The sequence below is a fragment of the Schistocerca nitens genome, chromosome 6, assembly GCF_023898315.1.
Source record: "Schistocerca nitens isolate TAMUIC-IGC-003100 chromosome 6, iqSchNite1.1, whole genome shotgun sequence".
Lineage (NCBI taxonomy): Eukaryota > Metazoa > Arthropoda > Insecta > Orthoptera > Acrididae > Schistocerca > Schistocerca nitens.
The window spans coordinates 307119141-307135036 of record NC_064619.1 but is presented as its reverse complement, the minus strand read 5'-3'; positions in this window follow the sequence as shown (position 1 = coordinate 307135036).

Here is a 15896-nt window from a genome sequence, read left to right as displayed (position 1 = left end):
TCATTTTCGTGTTGTGTGTTCGCGTGTTGTAAGAAAAAACCGTCTGAAGGCAAAGACCTACTTAAGATTCATGAAAACGTCTCATTCTTGCTGGAATATGCTATAATTACATGTCATATAGTTGTATTGTGGCGGTTAAAGCCTTTACAGAATTGTAGCACAAAATACGTGGTCAGTAACAACGTAGTTTCAGCACAGTGTAGTTGAGTGAGGCGCTACGTTATAGATGCAAAAATAGAATATTAGAGACTTAGCATCCGGCTGTATACAAGTTTTTTTCGTTTTCGCGTTTTCTATACGGTTGTGGGACTTTCCTATGAAGGTAATGCAAATAATTTCTGTAATATTTTATGTCATGTAAGTATATGTACACATAGGAATGAGTTTGTTCGATTTTGTGAACTTTTATAAGCTGATGTCCTTCCTGAGTGGACGTGTAACTTTCATTTTTGTCTTATTACACGTTCACGGATACTGAGTTTTTATTGATATATATATATCACAGACAACAACATGACTAGCATACGGTCAAGAGAGGAAATGTGCCTTTTAATGGAGCTAAGGTAGAAATTCTAAATGGCTCTAAGCACTATGGGACTTAACATGAGATCATCAGTCCGCTAGACTTGGAACTACTTAAACCTAACTAACCTAAGGACATCACACAAATCCATGCCCGAGGCAGGACTCGAGCCTGCGACCGCAGCACCAGCGCGGTTCCGGACTGAAGCGCCTAGAACCGCCCGGTCACAGTGACTGGCTTAGAAATTCTATGCGCACCCATTTTCGTACACAAAGTGTAAGGCTTGCGAGCAAAATAAATCCGACAAATGCCACTGGAGAGCGCTGAGAGCGCAAAATCACGCTGACCAGTTCATGCTGTGGCCGACGACGCTGTGTCTCATGACGCTGGATATCCTGTCTACGTGCGCGTCAATGTTAGTTGCCTCGTACCATGTGCCGACGGCTTAAGGCAAATTCTTTTCTTAAGTTACCTAAGTCACATTTACTCAGTAGGTGTTGAACAGTCTCGTGATCACAGTTTTACGTAATATATATATAGTATTGTTAATTTACGGAAATGCAGAAGGTACGTCACTAGCGCAAAACGAGCCAATTTTACAGTAAATACCTGCAACAGAGATTGTCTATGTATTTGACGACAATACAGAATGTTGTGTAACGGCTTTACAGCTTTTAAGATTCATGCTAACTTACTGACCCATCTTACAAACCTTGGACGCAGTTCAAATGGTTCAAATGGCTCTGAGCACTATGGGACTCAACTGCTGAGGTCATTAGTCCCCTAGAACTTAGAACTAGTTAAACCTAACTAACCTAAGGACATCACAAACATCCATGCCCAAGGCAGGATTCGAACCTGCGAACGTAGCGCTCTTGCGGTTCCAGACTGCAGCGCCTTTAACCGCACGGCCACTTCGGCCGGCGCAGTTCTGAAGGACAATAAATCACGCTTTAATTAATTTATTTCGCTAGTACTAGATCACACCACCTCAAGCTCAAGTGGCAGTTGTAGCATACATTTCTTTCACTGTTCCCGATTGTGGTCGCTGTGTGTTTTGGTTTCAGGAAACAAATCCTGCGACAACTTTGCAAAGCTATTACCGAACCGATTACGTTGACGGTCTTCCCGCTAGCCTACCCTTTACGAGTGGTATGGGTGTTTTGTAGAAAGTGGTAGGTAGCTCTGTAGGGGAAAAAAACCCTCAGGTCGACGTCTTATGACGTCATAGACCAAGTGAGAAGAGAGGCAAAGCTTTGTTGGCAGTCTCCCAGAATCGAGCCGGCGTGCTTCTTGCGAGCTGGGCGTACCACATGTGACTGTTTGACATGAGCTAAGAAGATATTTTCATCTCAAACAGCATCTATTGACAATGGCGCAAGAACTAACAGGCACTGATAGTACTGTTCGTAAGGACTTCTGTGGCGTAAAGTCAACAGAAGTTGGATGAAGACGAACATTTCATTTAAAACATTACCTTTGATGATGAGTCGACTTTTTATTTAATTAATAGAATTATAAACACAACAGTTAGATTCTGGACACTGAACGTCTGCTTCAAATCTTGGTACATGGTCGTGAGAGCCTAGAAGTTGTCTTTTGTGCGTTGAGAACGAGCGAAGTTTAGAGCCCCTTATTTTTCTAAAAGGAAACAGTTAATGAAGAACTGTACTTAGATAAGCTGGAATACTTTACTAACTGACGAGATTGACCAGGAACTCAGCATAGACGTCGTCGAAAATGGGGCGCCGATGCACTATATCTACGATATAGGGGATTTCTTAAGTAACCGCTCTCTAGATAAATGGAATGCCCAAGGTACGCAGATTGCATTGTCCTCCCGTTCATTGGACATGACACCTCTAGCTTTTTTATTGAGGGACTCATCAAGGATATCGTACTTCTACGACCTTTACCTGTTTCATTAACAGAGATCAGAGCACGAAGCAAAGCAAAGCTAAGGTCTACATTCTTGTCCCGATGGCCCAGTTGGTATCGACCGACCGTCGTGTCATCCTATGACACTGGCGTCACTAGATGAGTTATGGAAGGGCGTGGAGTCAGCACACCGCTCTCCCAGCCGTTATCGGATTTCTTGAGCGTAGAACCGCTACTTCTCACTTAAGTAGCTCCTCAGTTGGTCTCACGAGGCTGAGCGCTCCCTGGTCTAGTCCTCCCACCTAGGAAAAACGACTGCCTATTGGAATCTTTGTTCAAATGATTTTAATTATTTTTGTGTATTTACTTTGATTTAATTTCTTTCGTTTTATCATCATATACTTTTATCCATGTAATTGCATTCATTATTTACGTTCCTTATTTTGCTTGAATTTCGTTTTATTTTTAATCCCTACTCTCATTTAAATCTTCATCTTCGTTACCTTGTCCACAGTACAATAAGAATTTATGTTTTCAATGCTTGTATGACATAATGACCGAAAAAAATTTACGTTTTCTAATGATAAGTACATTTTTGTCACCACTGCACAGTCAATATAAAAAGATTATCTCGTCTTTTGTGTTTTAATCGATACATCGGTGGTTTCGAATGTCTGAAGATTATGACAGATAAATAAAAAGAATTAAACTGACGCACACAAAGATTTAAAGTGGAAAAAGAATAATAGAAAGATGAAATTAAGGCAACAGGAGGACTTAATACGGTGATTAAAATGATGTGACAGTGGAATAGAAATAAAAAGTTATATTTAATCCAGTTAACCAATTAAAAATAATGAACAAATTCATTTCAATAAAGATTTAAAACTAAATAACTTTCGAAGCACAGATTCAATTCTGCAACCTTTTGCCCGTTACTTATTTTTTTCACGGTGTTCGAGCAGTCTGCTGAACAAAACCTTTTCAGAGCTGTAGAGCATCACACGAAATTCCAAATTTTTTCCCGTCTATTATTCACAAGTGGGAGCCTACCGGGATGAATGGCTGCGGGGTGAGATACGGGGTGTGCGATACCTGGGAACGTAACGCACATCACCGTATAGATGATTTCACCGGCGGGGACCTCTCCTTGTTGGAGCAGAAATCAACGCCCAAACTGAACAAGCTACGCCAGACATGCTGTAGCGAGTTTGACAGAAAATCGACTTCAGATGACATGAGGATCGGATAAGCGGTGGAAGTCACACTCAATCAGTTTAGCTATAAGCTTAAAGCGTTGATGTACTTCTCTGTAGTGGCCTTTTAGAAACACCCTGCATTTTACGCACCGGGTGACTGCATCTCATTCATGTTTTGCCAGAACGATTGCTGCTGGAATCAAAGTCATTAGAGTCAACAGGGAAACGTGCAGTGAGCGACGGGTATCTGAGAAGTGTCGATTTGTAGAGGATGTACATCACTGAGCTGAAGATAACGTGGGTATGAGCACTCGTGCCATTGCTGGTCGGTATGGACTCAAAAGTCGAGCGTCAAAGACACATTTCCTGATTAACGGGAGTACCAAGGCGTTGTACGTGACGAAAATGCGGCTCTTAGCACTGTCTTTGTTGTCGCTCCGCGAGCAACTTCAGGACGTGACTCCTACAAAGTTTTGTGTGTAATCCACAGCTCCATTCAGAATTTTTTCCACTAAGGTTGTATCAAAACTGAAGATGTTTGAAACACTTAAAACATCCTCAAATCCTGACACACATTCTTTCGGATTGCACTACGCATTGTTTCTCAACCTACGGGCTGGTATCAGCAATGGTGGTTTGATTGAGTCGTGCATCTTTCCTCCCTACCTAATACGGTATACTTGAAAGAAGTGGAGTTCTTGGGAGATATACGGCTAACATTCATGTCGAAATACTATCGAAGTTTCCAGGTTTTCGATATTTTAGTGAAACTGCGTATGTATTATTTACGAGGTATCTATATAGTTTGAGACAGTCCTGGTGGCATAGGTTATTATTCACCATATGCGATATATGTGTTACCGAGTTCAACACACTTATTAAATTTATATAACTTCTGCAAAGAAGTTAAGTTCGTAGGAGATATTAATATTAAGGCGAGACTTGATTTGTTTTCCTAGAATATGAGAAGGAATCTTCCTCACACTATGATCATACACATGGGGGGGGGGGACAGAAACAGTCTGAAACACTTGTAAGAGTGTTAAAGGATAGGCTGTTCTGAGAAATAATTGTTAAGGAAGGAATTCGATACGTTCCACAGTTTCCAAGGTAATTGGCACTGAAATTAGTCAATCGGGTTTTTGCGTCTGTAGAAACTCAAGCGGCCCGTCAGGTATAACTAGAGTCAGTTGTTGTCATTGCATGGACGATAGCGCACGAGACTGCTCACAGTTTGGCTCGGGTTCGATCGTTACTACCGTCCCAGGTCTAATTTTTGTACCACTCTCTTGTTCGGTTTTAGGAGACTAAATGAGGAACAAGTTCGGCTACGCCGTGTCTGGAGCGCCGCTTGAAGCTACGTGCTCAACAGCTTGATTGGCTAACTTCAGAGCTAATTAACTCAGAAGCGGCGCAACCTATTAAGAATTAGTCGTATTTCTCAGCACAGTCTCTCCTGCAACATCCTTACAAGCTTTTCAGACTGATTCTGACCAACCCGCATAAGACAGTTTCGAGTGAGTCCTTTCTGCAGCCTCTAGAAGTATAAGCCTATAACAGGAATTGCGGAAGTCACGTATAAACTTTTACATTCTTTAAGGGACTGCAACGCAGTACTTCATAATTATCACAATATTTCTTTTCATATTTTATATATTTTTTTCAAATTATAAATACATAATTGTATTATATTATTTTCTTGTCAATGGTAATCATCTGAAGGAATGTAAAGTAACCTTATTACAAACTATTTAAAAACAATGTTGTAAGGACTGTAACATACACTCTGCTTAAGGCAAGTCGGAATCTTTGCAATGTATAATAACAATCTTTCACCAAAAGCATTGTCGGCATGGCACCAACGTTGTTGGTAAGCTACAGAGCGCACAGAGAAAGAAACCTAATTTAAAAGAGCGTGTGAGACCGGACGCGACTTTGAAAGTGAGCGCAGAATGTGAGTGTGATGTGAAGTTCGTGGTGATAAAATGTTAGGTAAGGCATTGTGAAGCTAACGGGCATTCAGTGGTGTAAGCCATAGTACAATATTAATTTGAGAAGAGTTTCAAGAGTATTAATGGAAGAAGGATGTTGTTTGGCCATTACATTAAATTTTGCTCTTAAATTGAAGAAGATCCTTTTGGCAAATAACTGTTGTCGTCAAATCATTATGTCACGCCTACAACACCTCCACCTCAAAACATCAATTGTGTAGGAAAACAAGAATGCAGGTCAAGGTGTCGGAACCTATACACAGGTGCTAAGCCCTTGGAGACTGAACTAAACACAGAATTACAACTCCAGCCCTCCTTAGCATTATTCCACAACTTCGCACATATCTCGGATGACACTTTTGGCTCGTTTCTCATTACAACTGAAGGGAAATTTAAAAGTAGAACACTAGTAACCGACGAGCAACATGAACTGGAACAGCTGGAGAGATTTACATTAAATTATTTCAAATTTGTGTAGACGGTATAGATCTGATAGTTCCTGACGTCTGCAGAGAAAAATGCGAAGCACTTCTATGGTTTTATTAAATTGCATATAAACAACGTAAATAAAGTATGGTTAACGAAATATGAATGTATATACAACCTGTCACATAAGTTACTTAATAAAAACTTCTGTAAAGTTTGTTAGAAGACAGTCAGTGTGATAGATGGAAAACAGATTTTTATTTATTTGGTTATTACATCACAATAAGAGTAGTAAGCGAATCACATAATAACAGCTATACAGACGTAAGCAACAAGAATTACTGACGCAAGCAGCAAGAATTACCCAGTTTTGTATAGTTTTATTTTTAGTCCCCATAGTAGACAAACTTTTGTACTTGTTTACTTTCTAGGAAACTTTTTGTGCTATTATTTTTAATCCCTTGGCGCACTTGGACGAGTCCGACTCGTGAAACAAATGCAGACCAAACGTAAACACCATGAGACTCACTCGTGGCAACGAAAGTCGAGCCAAACATTTTCTTATATGTCGATACGGCTGTATTCGATACGTACAATATCCAAAACACAATACACAGCAGAAAAAGGAAACATATGTTGAGTACCGAATAAATATAGCAGAGGTGATGTTAAAAAATGGCCAGTTTTTGGACTACGGAACGCGTGGAAGCCCATCACCAAGTGAAACATCTTTTCGACTTCAAGCACAATATTGAGTCCATTTCCGAAAACACACCCAGCTGATGCCTAAAATAACCGACAAGGGCGTTCAAAGTTTGTATAAAGCACAAAGTACGAAGCGAAACGGCATGGACATGAATGGTGTGTAAAATGGCGTCATATCTGCCACAATGCTGTCTAAATTATCATACCAAGCAGGACTACTAAATTTATATTTATAGGTATTTTCCTATTAGAAATTTATTCAAGGGAGGCATTTCTTCTTGTAAATAAATTTTTTGTTGACGATAATTGCATTGAGGTGTCGTTTATTATATTTATTCTCAAGAAATCACAGCGGAAGACGCCCGTGACTAATTTCTATCGAAGTATAGTTTACACGTAAAAAATTATATTTACTCTTCGAAATTTTGTTTGAAACGTAGTATTACAAAAATATATATACAAAAGGTAAAAGGTTAAATGTGTGTTAACTTCGACGAGAACAGTATCTCTGAAAGAAATAAACGCGTAGCCACATGTTGGCTTGTATTGTGAATGTCTCACGTACCACGGTGGTCCATTTCGCAAGCGTCGTCTCCAGTCGCTTGGCCTCATACTTCGTCTAACTGTATTGTACAGCAAGGGTTAACAAAATGTAAGGAACTTCTGCTTATTTACTCCGTTCCCGCCTGATGGAAACACCTAATGAAGTGATCGTAATACTCATATCCCCAGTTGACTCTGCGTCAGTTTCGGTAATTTTCTACCGGTCACATTCCCGTTTGCTCGACATTTGTGCTGTGGATCTCTTGGATCTCAAAAGCACCTACAAAATCGGTATGCTGCTATCAGAAACATTACATATGCTTCAGACAAATCCATCACTCACGCACTCGTGTCACAACGAAACTTCACTTGCAAAAACAGCAGTGAATGGCCTCCGGCAACGGGAATGACGTCCGCTAAGTCTCGGCTAAAGGCGTCGTCATACGGGACGAGTTAGCTGACGTTGACGTGGCGCTCTACGAGTTTTATGACGTCAGTTCCCGCTATTCGTCAAGTGAAACACAAAAGAAGTTCTGCAATATTTCGACGACGTTTCATGTAAAGTAGAACCAATAGGAAGCAAAACCACTCTTACGTCACAAGCAGAAAGCCTGTGGTCCCCGAAATGAAGTGGTCTTTATGTTTGATCTTACACCCTTACACCCCATGAATGTATGCTGTTTATAAGCGCCACCATAACAGAAGTAATTTCTGTATTACTTAATGTTTCGTAAATATAAAGGCGTTCTCTGTCAGGAATGAGTTTGTTCGATTTGGTGAACTTTTATAAGCTGATGTCCTTACTGGTTGGACATATAGCTTCCATTTAGCCGGCCGGTGTGGCCGTGCGGTTCTAGGCGCTTCAGTCTGGAACCGCGTGACCGCTACGGTCGCAGGTTCGAATCCTGCCTCGGGCATGGATGTGTGTAATGTCCTTAGGTTAGTTAGGTTTAAGTAGTTCTAAGTTCTAGGGGACTGATGACCACAGATGTTAATTCCCATAGTGCTCAGAGCCATTTGAACTATATCTTCCATTTGTCTTACCGCATGTTCACAGATAGTGAATCTCCTTTGTATGTATACCACAAACAAAGACATGATTGGAATATGTGCACGGGAGGAAATGTGCGTTTTAATAGAGGTAACGTAAGAATTTTATGTTCCTCCAATTTCGTGAACGAACTGTACGGTTTGCGTCTTGCGGACCAACTGTCGACAACTGCCGCTGGAGAGCGCTGTGAGTGCCAAATCACGTTAAGCAGCTCGTACCGTGTGCCGACGATTCTGCCTTTCGTGACGATGGATATTCCGTCTGTATGCACGTCAGCGTTAGCTGGCTCGTCCGTGTGCCGACGGCTTAAGGTTTACAAAACAGAGAATTCTCGTTTGTTGATGCTCGTTTGTTTGGTGTGTGTGTGTGTGTGTGTGTGTGTGTGTGAGTGTGTGCGCGCGTGCGTTCAAAAATGGTTCAAATGGCTCTGAGCATTATGGGACTTAACATCTGAGGTCATCAGTCCCCTAGAACCTAGAACTACTTAAACCTAACTAACGTAAGGACATCACACACATCCATTCTCATCCTTGTCTGAACCATCTGTAATGTTTCTGATAGCAGCATACCGGTTCGAATCCCGAGGCAGGATTCGAACCTGCGACCGTAGCAGTCGCGCGGTTCCGGACTGAAGCGCCTAGAACCGCTCGGCCACAGAGGCCGGCGTGTGCTCATTCGTTACCCGAAGGAGTAGACTAGGCTTTTTGAGATGTGGCTCACTACATATAGTTTTACACAATTCCGATCGCAGGTTTCTCGAGGTTGTAGAGAGGACTTAATAGATGAAGTTTTGGTTAGGAAATTGTACGTAAATGTGCCGTTTGGATGTAAGATAAGTTTGAAGATCAGAGCACTTCCAAATATCCCGTTTCGCGGTATGCACGCCAGCTGAACTCTTTGCTTTACAGGAGTCCGCAGCATGGACAATATTTCGAATTCTCTCTGGTTTTCTTGTACTCAAATTTGAGTGTGGCGCGTCTGTGGTGCACAACAGTCAACCCTCCTAGTTTCAAACGTACCAGTTTCTCGCAACCATAGTTGTAGTCTGACGAAAATAGCATGCAATGTCATAATTGCAACAGGGGCTGATGACGGTATCCTCACCACAGTTTGTGTACATACCGTGATGCGGGAGATTTGAAAGGAATCCGATCTTCAAACGTATTCTGTATTCCAACGGTACATTTCATGGCTTCCTTGTCAAAACTATATTTACTAAGTCCCCTCTACAACCCTTAGAAGCCTGTAAAAGAAAATGTAAGAAAAGCTGCATAGTCTACGTTCTTTTCAGCCAATTACCAGGAAGGGTAGTAATGAGGCAGAATAGTTTCCAGCCGCGCGCGATTAGCCGAGCGGTCTGGGGCGCTGCAGTCATGGCCTGTACGGCTGGTCCCGGCGGAGGTTCGAGTCCTCCTTCGGGCATGGGTGTATGTGTTGGTCCTTAGGATAATTTAGGTTAAGTAGTGTGTAAGCTTTTAGGGACTGATGACCTTAGCAGTTAAGTCCTTAAGGTTTCACACACATTTGAACATTTTTTTTTTTTTTTTTGCCGGCCGGTGTGGCCGTGCGGTTAAAGGCGCTGTAGTCTGGAACCGCGTGACCGCTACGGTCGCAGGTTCGAATCCTGCCTCGGGCATGGATGTGTGTGATGTCCTTAGGTTAGTTAGGTTTAAGTAGTTCTAAGTTCTAGGGGACTGATAACCACAGCAGTTGAGTCCCATAGTGCTCAGAGCCATTTGAACCATTTTGAACATTTTTTTTTAATAGTTCCCAATTGGGAAGAAATGGGGAAGAATTGCCAGTTCCTGCGTTGGTCTTACAACCGGAGGAAAGATCCATAAAATCTTGGTTGGAGCCAAGCAATTGGAACTGATTTAACGATGCACACTGTCCTAGAAAAAATTAAAAAAGTTGAGTGTGCGTTAAATTAAAAAAATTATCGTAGAAGTTTTGTAGATGCTGTAAAAATTCTAAGCCAAGATAGAATAAATATTTATTTATTTAAAACAACCAGTTTCGACACACTTGCTCTCATATTCAGGTCTTAAAAAAATATTTCTGTTATGAAGCGTGTTCATTTTAAATTGGACTTCACGCCAAGTTTTCAGGCGGGTAAAAAGCAGCACATTGTAAAAGGTTTGTCATAAATAAAATATTGAAAACGAGAGCACTTGATGCAAATGGCCATACCCATATTTACATCGCTGACAGATGGTTTCTACGTCTCAATGCAGTACACAGCAGCACATTTGTTTACATCTGGACATGCTCTAAACATTAAAATTCCAACTCAAACGGTGTATAATGTACAACTTGGCGCGAGGTCCAACTTCAGATGAGCACGCTTTATAAAAAAAAGATATTTTAAGACCTGAAGGTGTCAGCAAAGTCGGTCGAAACCGGTTGTTTTAGATAAGGAAATGTTTATACGATCTTGACTTCGAATGTTTTTAGCAATAAAAACAGATCGATCCGTCTGTCTTCTCAAAATGAGAAAAAGTAATCAGTTTAGTAGGTGCTCGCCCAGGGTATTGTGATTCTCTCTTTGTCTTCCTTTTCTGCCCATTTTCTCCAGCATTTCTGCCTACCCTTCTTTTTTCCTTCCACCAGCTCTTTAAAAAAAGAAACAAAAACAATACTAATAAAATCGGACGCAGGCGCTTACAAACACACGATGTCGTAAGACACAATAATAGGCCCTGGCTATAAAGAGAAGGCACGCGTATTCGGCACGGCTGCCACACTCCACCACTAACGGCGACGGACCGAGTCCCCAGGCACCATTAAATAATTACACCATCGCGGTAATTAATGATCGTTTACCGAAAGCCTACGTCTTTAAGTGGCGCTGGGACCAGTCATCAGAGCGGCGGTAATGGAGTATTTGGCAGCAGTAGTAAACAGGGCGAGCTCCGGCGAGGAGGCTGGTCGCGGGCGGCGGCGCTTAACGCTCCGCCGGGCCCAGCGCTGCCGGTCCCCTGTTCGTCACGCCGATTAGCGTTGCCGATCGCGTAAAAATAAGACGCCGCCTAATGTCCAAAAATTAAACCTTTTTTGGTCCTCCGCCGCACAAGCTAAATACGTTTGCCCACTAGAAATTCTGGTAAATTATAGTGTGCTTATGTTAATGGGCGGCGCACCACAGCCACCTGATATGTAGCGACGTAATTGTGTTCATTTGCATGAATCCCATATCCAATTTATAAGCGGCCGGCGGGACGCGAGGAACTTACGGGGCTCCACACGTTTTTGATAGGCTGCCGGAGGAAAAAGGAAGAGAGCGGAAGGGTGGAAGGTGGGGGGGGGGGGGGGGAAGAGAATATGTTTATAGACGCTCATCGCCGGAACGCTGCGCGTTAGACATAATTTGCGGAGTTATCCGAGAACTTGTAAGTTGGCGTTGCCTACTTGTGAGTTTTCGCCATGTAGTAAAAACTGCTGCAGCGGCATCGCTTTTAACGAGACGAGTCCGGCCGCTGGAAGGCAGCTGTAATTCCGGCGACGCATTACACACATAACTAGCGGCTTTACGTCGCATGAATGTTGTTTCTCCGGATACAACAAAAACAAGCGTTGTTTTCCTGCTAGCTGCGTTATATGTACACATTCAAACACGCACATCAGCTGTGTTCTCTACCACTGGAATTAGAATACGAATAAAAAGAGAAAGCCCTATCACTAGCTCTGATAAGAAAAATTCGATAAGCATTGGCAGGTATTTCATCCGCGTTCGAGAGTAAAAGAATTCTGTAAACTGTTTTAGCCCGATTGGCACGCCAGAGCTCTGACCATAGGGTGATAGGGTATTCTCTGCCCCAAATTATATATCTGACATTTAAATGACAAAGAATACAGAGGGAAATAATGGCCACATTTTAATAACACAATCTGTCACATTCTCGATGCATATCGTTCAACTTTCTGACGTAATTAACGATACTTATTTTTTGAAATTTTCTATGGAGGTAACTTTGAAGTTAGTTATATAGATCACTCACCACATATACATTAATTCACAGTAATGCTAAACCATAATAATTTTCTACAGTTCTCAATGTAATTAATGCTGCATTGTGTAATTGAGGAACATGGATAGATTCACTGAGTTTGCATCAAACATTATTGTGCCGTATGTGACATACCAAACTGAAGCAAAGATTCTAATGGCCAGAGTAACATACAAGAGTCGTTTGTGCCGGCCAGCGCTTCCTGCGTAAGTGACGAGGATGAAGAGACTTGTTAGACATTGCTCACTGCAGTCAACATAGACACGCCGTCCCAAACTGGTAATAGTGGCGACTTAAAACCATAATAGTTTTGTTGTCGACCCAATGTGATATCGTAATACTGTCACTGTCCTCTAACTTTTAATCATAAAGCTACTGTTATTTCGGACACCCGCAGAAATATCCCTGAATATGTACGTTTCCGCAGACCTCTAGTTATTTCAGTGCATTAAATACATGGCGGACAACTGTGTATGCTGAAATTCCTCTCGCAAAATTTCAGTAGCAGCACCGCATGAATATACAACCCGTCTACGCGAAAATAAAATGCCCATGTTTGCCCCCAAACTGTTATAGCATATTATTGTCTGACAGTGGACACTAGTGAGAAATACACATCACGTAAAACTATCCGGTGGGGGAACACTACATTTTGTGGCGATCTGTCACTTAATGGTACCCGGGGAGTGTCATTCATGCTGTACTGTCGATGCCAGCGAGGGCTATGACAATACGTAGTGAGAATATGGGATGTGATTATCCATAGTGACAATATGAGTTATCAACTACAGAAGTATAATATGGAATAATATAGATACAAGTGTAAGTGTGTGTTTAAAGAACGTAATTAAAAATAGAGCTAAATTATTTTTCATAATTTTGGGTGTGTTCAAATGGTTCAAATGGCTCTGAGCACTATGGGACTTAACATCTGTGGTCATCAGTCCCCTAGAACTTAGAACTACTTAAACCTAACTAACCTAAGGACATCACACACATCCATGCCCGAGGCAGGATTCGAACCTGAGACCGTGGCGGTCACGAGGTTCCAGACTGAAGCGCCTAGAACCGCACGGCCACACCGGCCGACTTTTTGGGTGTGTCTAAGCGCAATGTTCCCGTCTGTAAATCGACACTAAATGTCAGAGACTTAACCAAAAGTAAATGACATAGAACAATAATGAATCTAAACGCCTGTACAAACGTATTACAAATCGGCATCAAACAGATCATTACAATTTAAAAAATGACGATTTATGATGCAAGAGAAAGAGCTCCACAATATCTGTAAGTTAGTAACGCGTCAGTCTAGGTCTGGCGCTTCAACCAGCAGTTATTTGGCCTAGCTTTAGTTGATTGAGTTTTTGGATCATTTTCTGGGGGATATGGTGCCAAATTCTGTCCGTTTGTCGCGCTAGACCGTCAAAATTCCGAGTTGGTTGGATGGTCCTGCCCATAATGCTCCACATTTTCTCAATGATCCTGCGACCCTGCTGGCCAAGGCAGGGGTTTGGCTTTGACAAGCACTTTCCAGTGGGCATAATCTTGGTGAAATGTAAGCATAGGATAGCTTGCCATGAATGGCAACAAAACGGGTGCAGAATATCGTCGACATACCGGTGTTCCGTAAGGCTGCCGCTGATGGTAACTAAAGGGGTCCTGCCACGAAAAGAAAAGAAATCCCAGAAAACCACTCATGGTTGTCGGACCGTATGGCGGACAACACTTAGATCGGTATCCCACCGCTTTCTCTGATCCCTTCGTACTCGTCTTCACTGGCTATCGGGGCTCAGTTAGAAGCGGGACTCATCACTGAAGACAATTATATTCCAGAGTGTGAGATTCCAGACCGAACACGTGTCTGGAGACGCAATGGACAGCGGTCGAAGTGTTTGTCATCCGCCAGTAAATGGAAGTGTGGTTTATCCATGAATCCCGGTATATTTCCTAAACTCGCTCTCGCAGTCCCATGGGGAGTTACATGGTGTAGTCGCCCTCCATCCCCTGTCCCTGAAGAAGGTTTCGGTTTGGCACTATAGAGGTTCAGATACAATATATGGGTGTCAAAAGAGAGCTTCACACGCCGGCTGGTGTGGCCGAGCGGTTCTAGGCGCTACAGTCTGGAACCGCGCGACCGCTACTGTCGCAGGTTCGAATTCTGCCTCGGGCATGGATGTGTGTGATGTCCTTAGGTTAGTTAGGTTTAAATAGTTCTAAGTTCTAGGGGACTGATGACCTCAGCAGTTAAGTCCCATACTGCTCAGAGCCATTTGAACCATTTTTGAAGCTTCACACGAAAGTACCTCTTAAGGGGAGTCTGTGAAACATCTAGGAATCGAGTGAGTGGTCGAAGTGGCAGAGATTGGCTGAAAGTCCCTTCCAGAATGGTCGAGAATGATAGAGAATGTTTTAGAATATTCCAGAATGTTCGAAATTTTCCAGAATGTTCCGGAATGTTTTATAATGGTCCAGGATGTTAAACGATCACAAATGTTCCCTTATTTTGTTGTTTGGGAATACGTTTCAGCTGAGAGGGGTACGTATGGGCAAGGAAGCGAAGCGAGTCTTGTTTGGCTGGTCCTTTATAACAGCAAGTGTACAATGACCAACTGCAGGAAATTTTGATGTATTCATAAATCACTTTGCCGCTCTACTGGCCTATTTAACACTGAAAACTAATAAATAGTGGTGGCTGGTGATTTAAATATAGACATTCTTAAAAATTTCTTCCACTAAGAATGTATTTCGGTGAACAACATTAAAATTCAACTTAAATTTTTTACTGTAAACGTCCCAGATAGAGTACCTAATTGCTTAGCAACAGCTGTTGATGGTATATTTATGGAAAAGTCTGATAAAAAAAATTATGTTTAAAGAGGAACAGCGACCTCTCAGACTATTACATGCATTTCCTTATCACAAATATTACTACTGATTTGGATTCAAAATATATTAAAACTGGATTCAGAAGAGTGAAAACGGTTTTACCAGGGGGGAAGGTAAAGGGGAGCACAAGGGTCTGGTGTGGAAGGGAAACCGAAGGGTAACAACAGAAACACCATCCACAGGTAAAATTTTTTAACTGAAACTTTATTTAACGATTGTCAAGCTTAATTTGATATAGCAGCCTTAACTTATTGCGTACATTTATGATAATGAAATCTTAAGTAGATTTCTTCAGGCCTCACTCAGCATGAACAATCTCGGATATACTTAAAATAATGTTCTCTTAAAAGAAAGATAAAAATTTTCGTAAAAACACGGTATCATAAATAGCTTTAATAAATCTCAGAATAATCATATTTTAAGTAAGATGTTATTTTACATATTTAGCAATTATTAAGGCAGTCAGCATCTCGAACTACTTCCAACTTCCTGAATTCGTGCCAAAACTTAAGACTAGCAAATACTGAAGTTAGGAAAATGACTGATTACATTTATAATATCAAGAATACCAGCACAAACAAGAGCGTTAGCTACTTCATTTCAGAAACACTCATTCGTCAAGACACACAACTGGATAAGATCAACATTCAGTAAGTGGCCAGTAATAATTTATAGACATTAAAACAA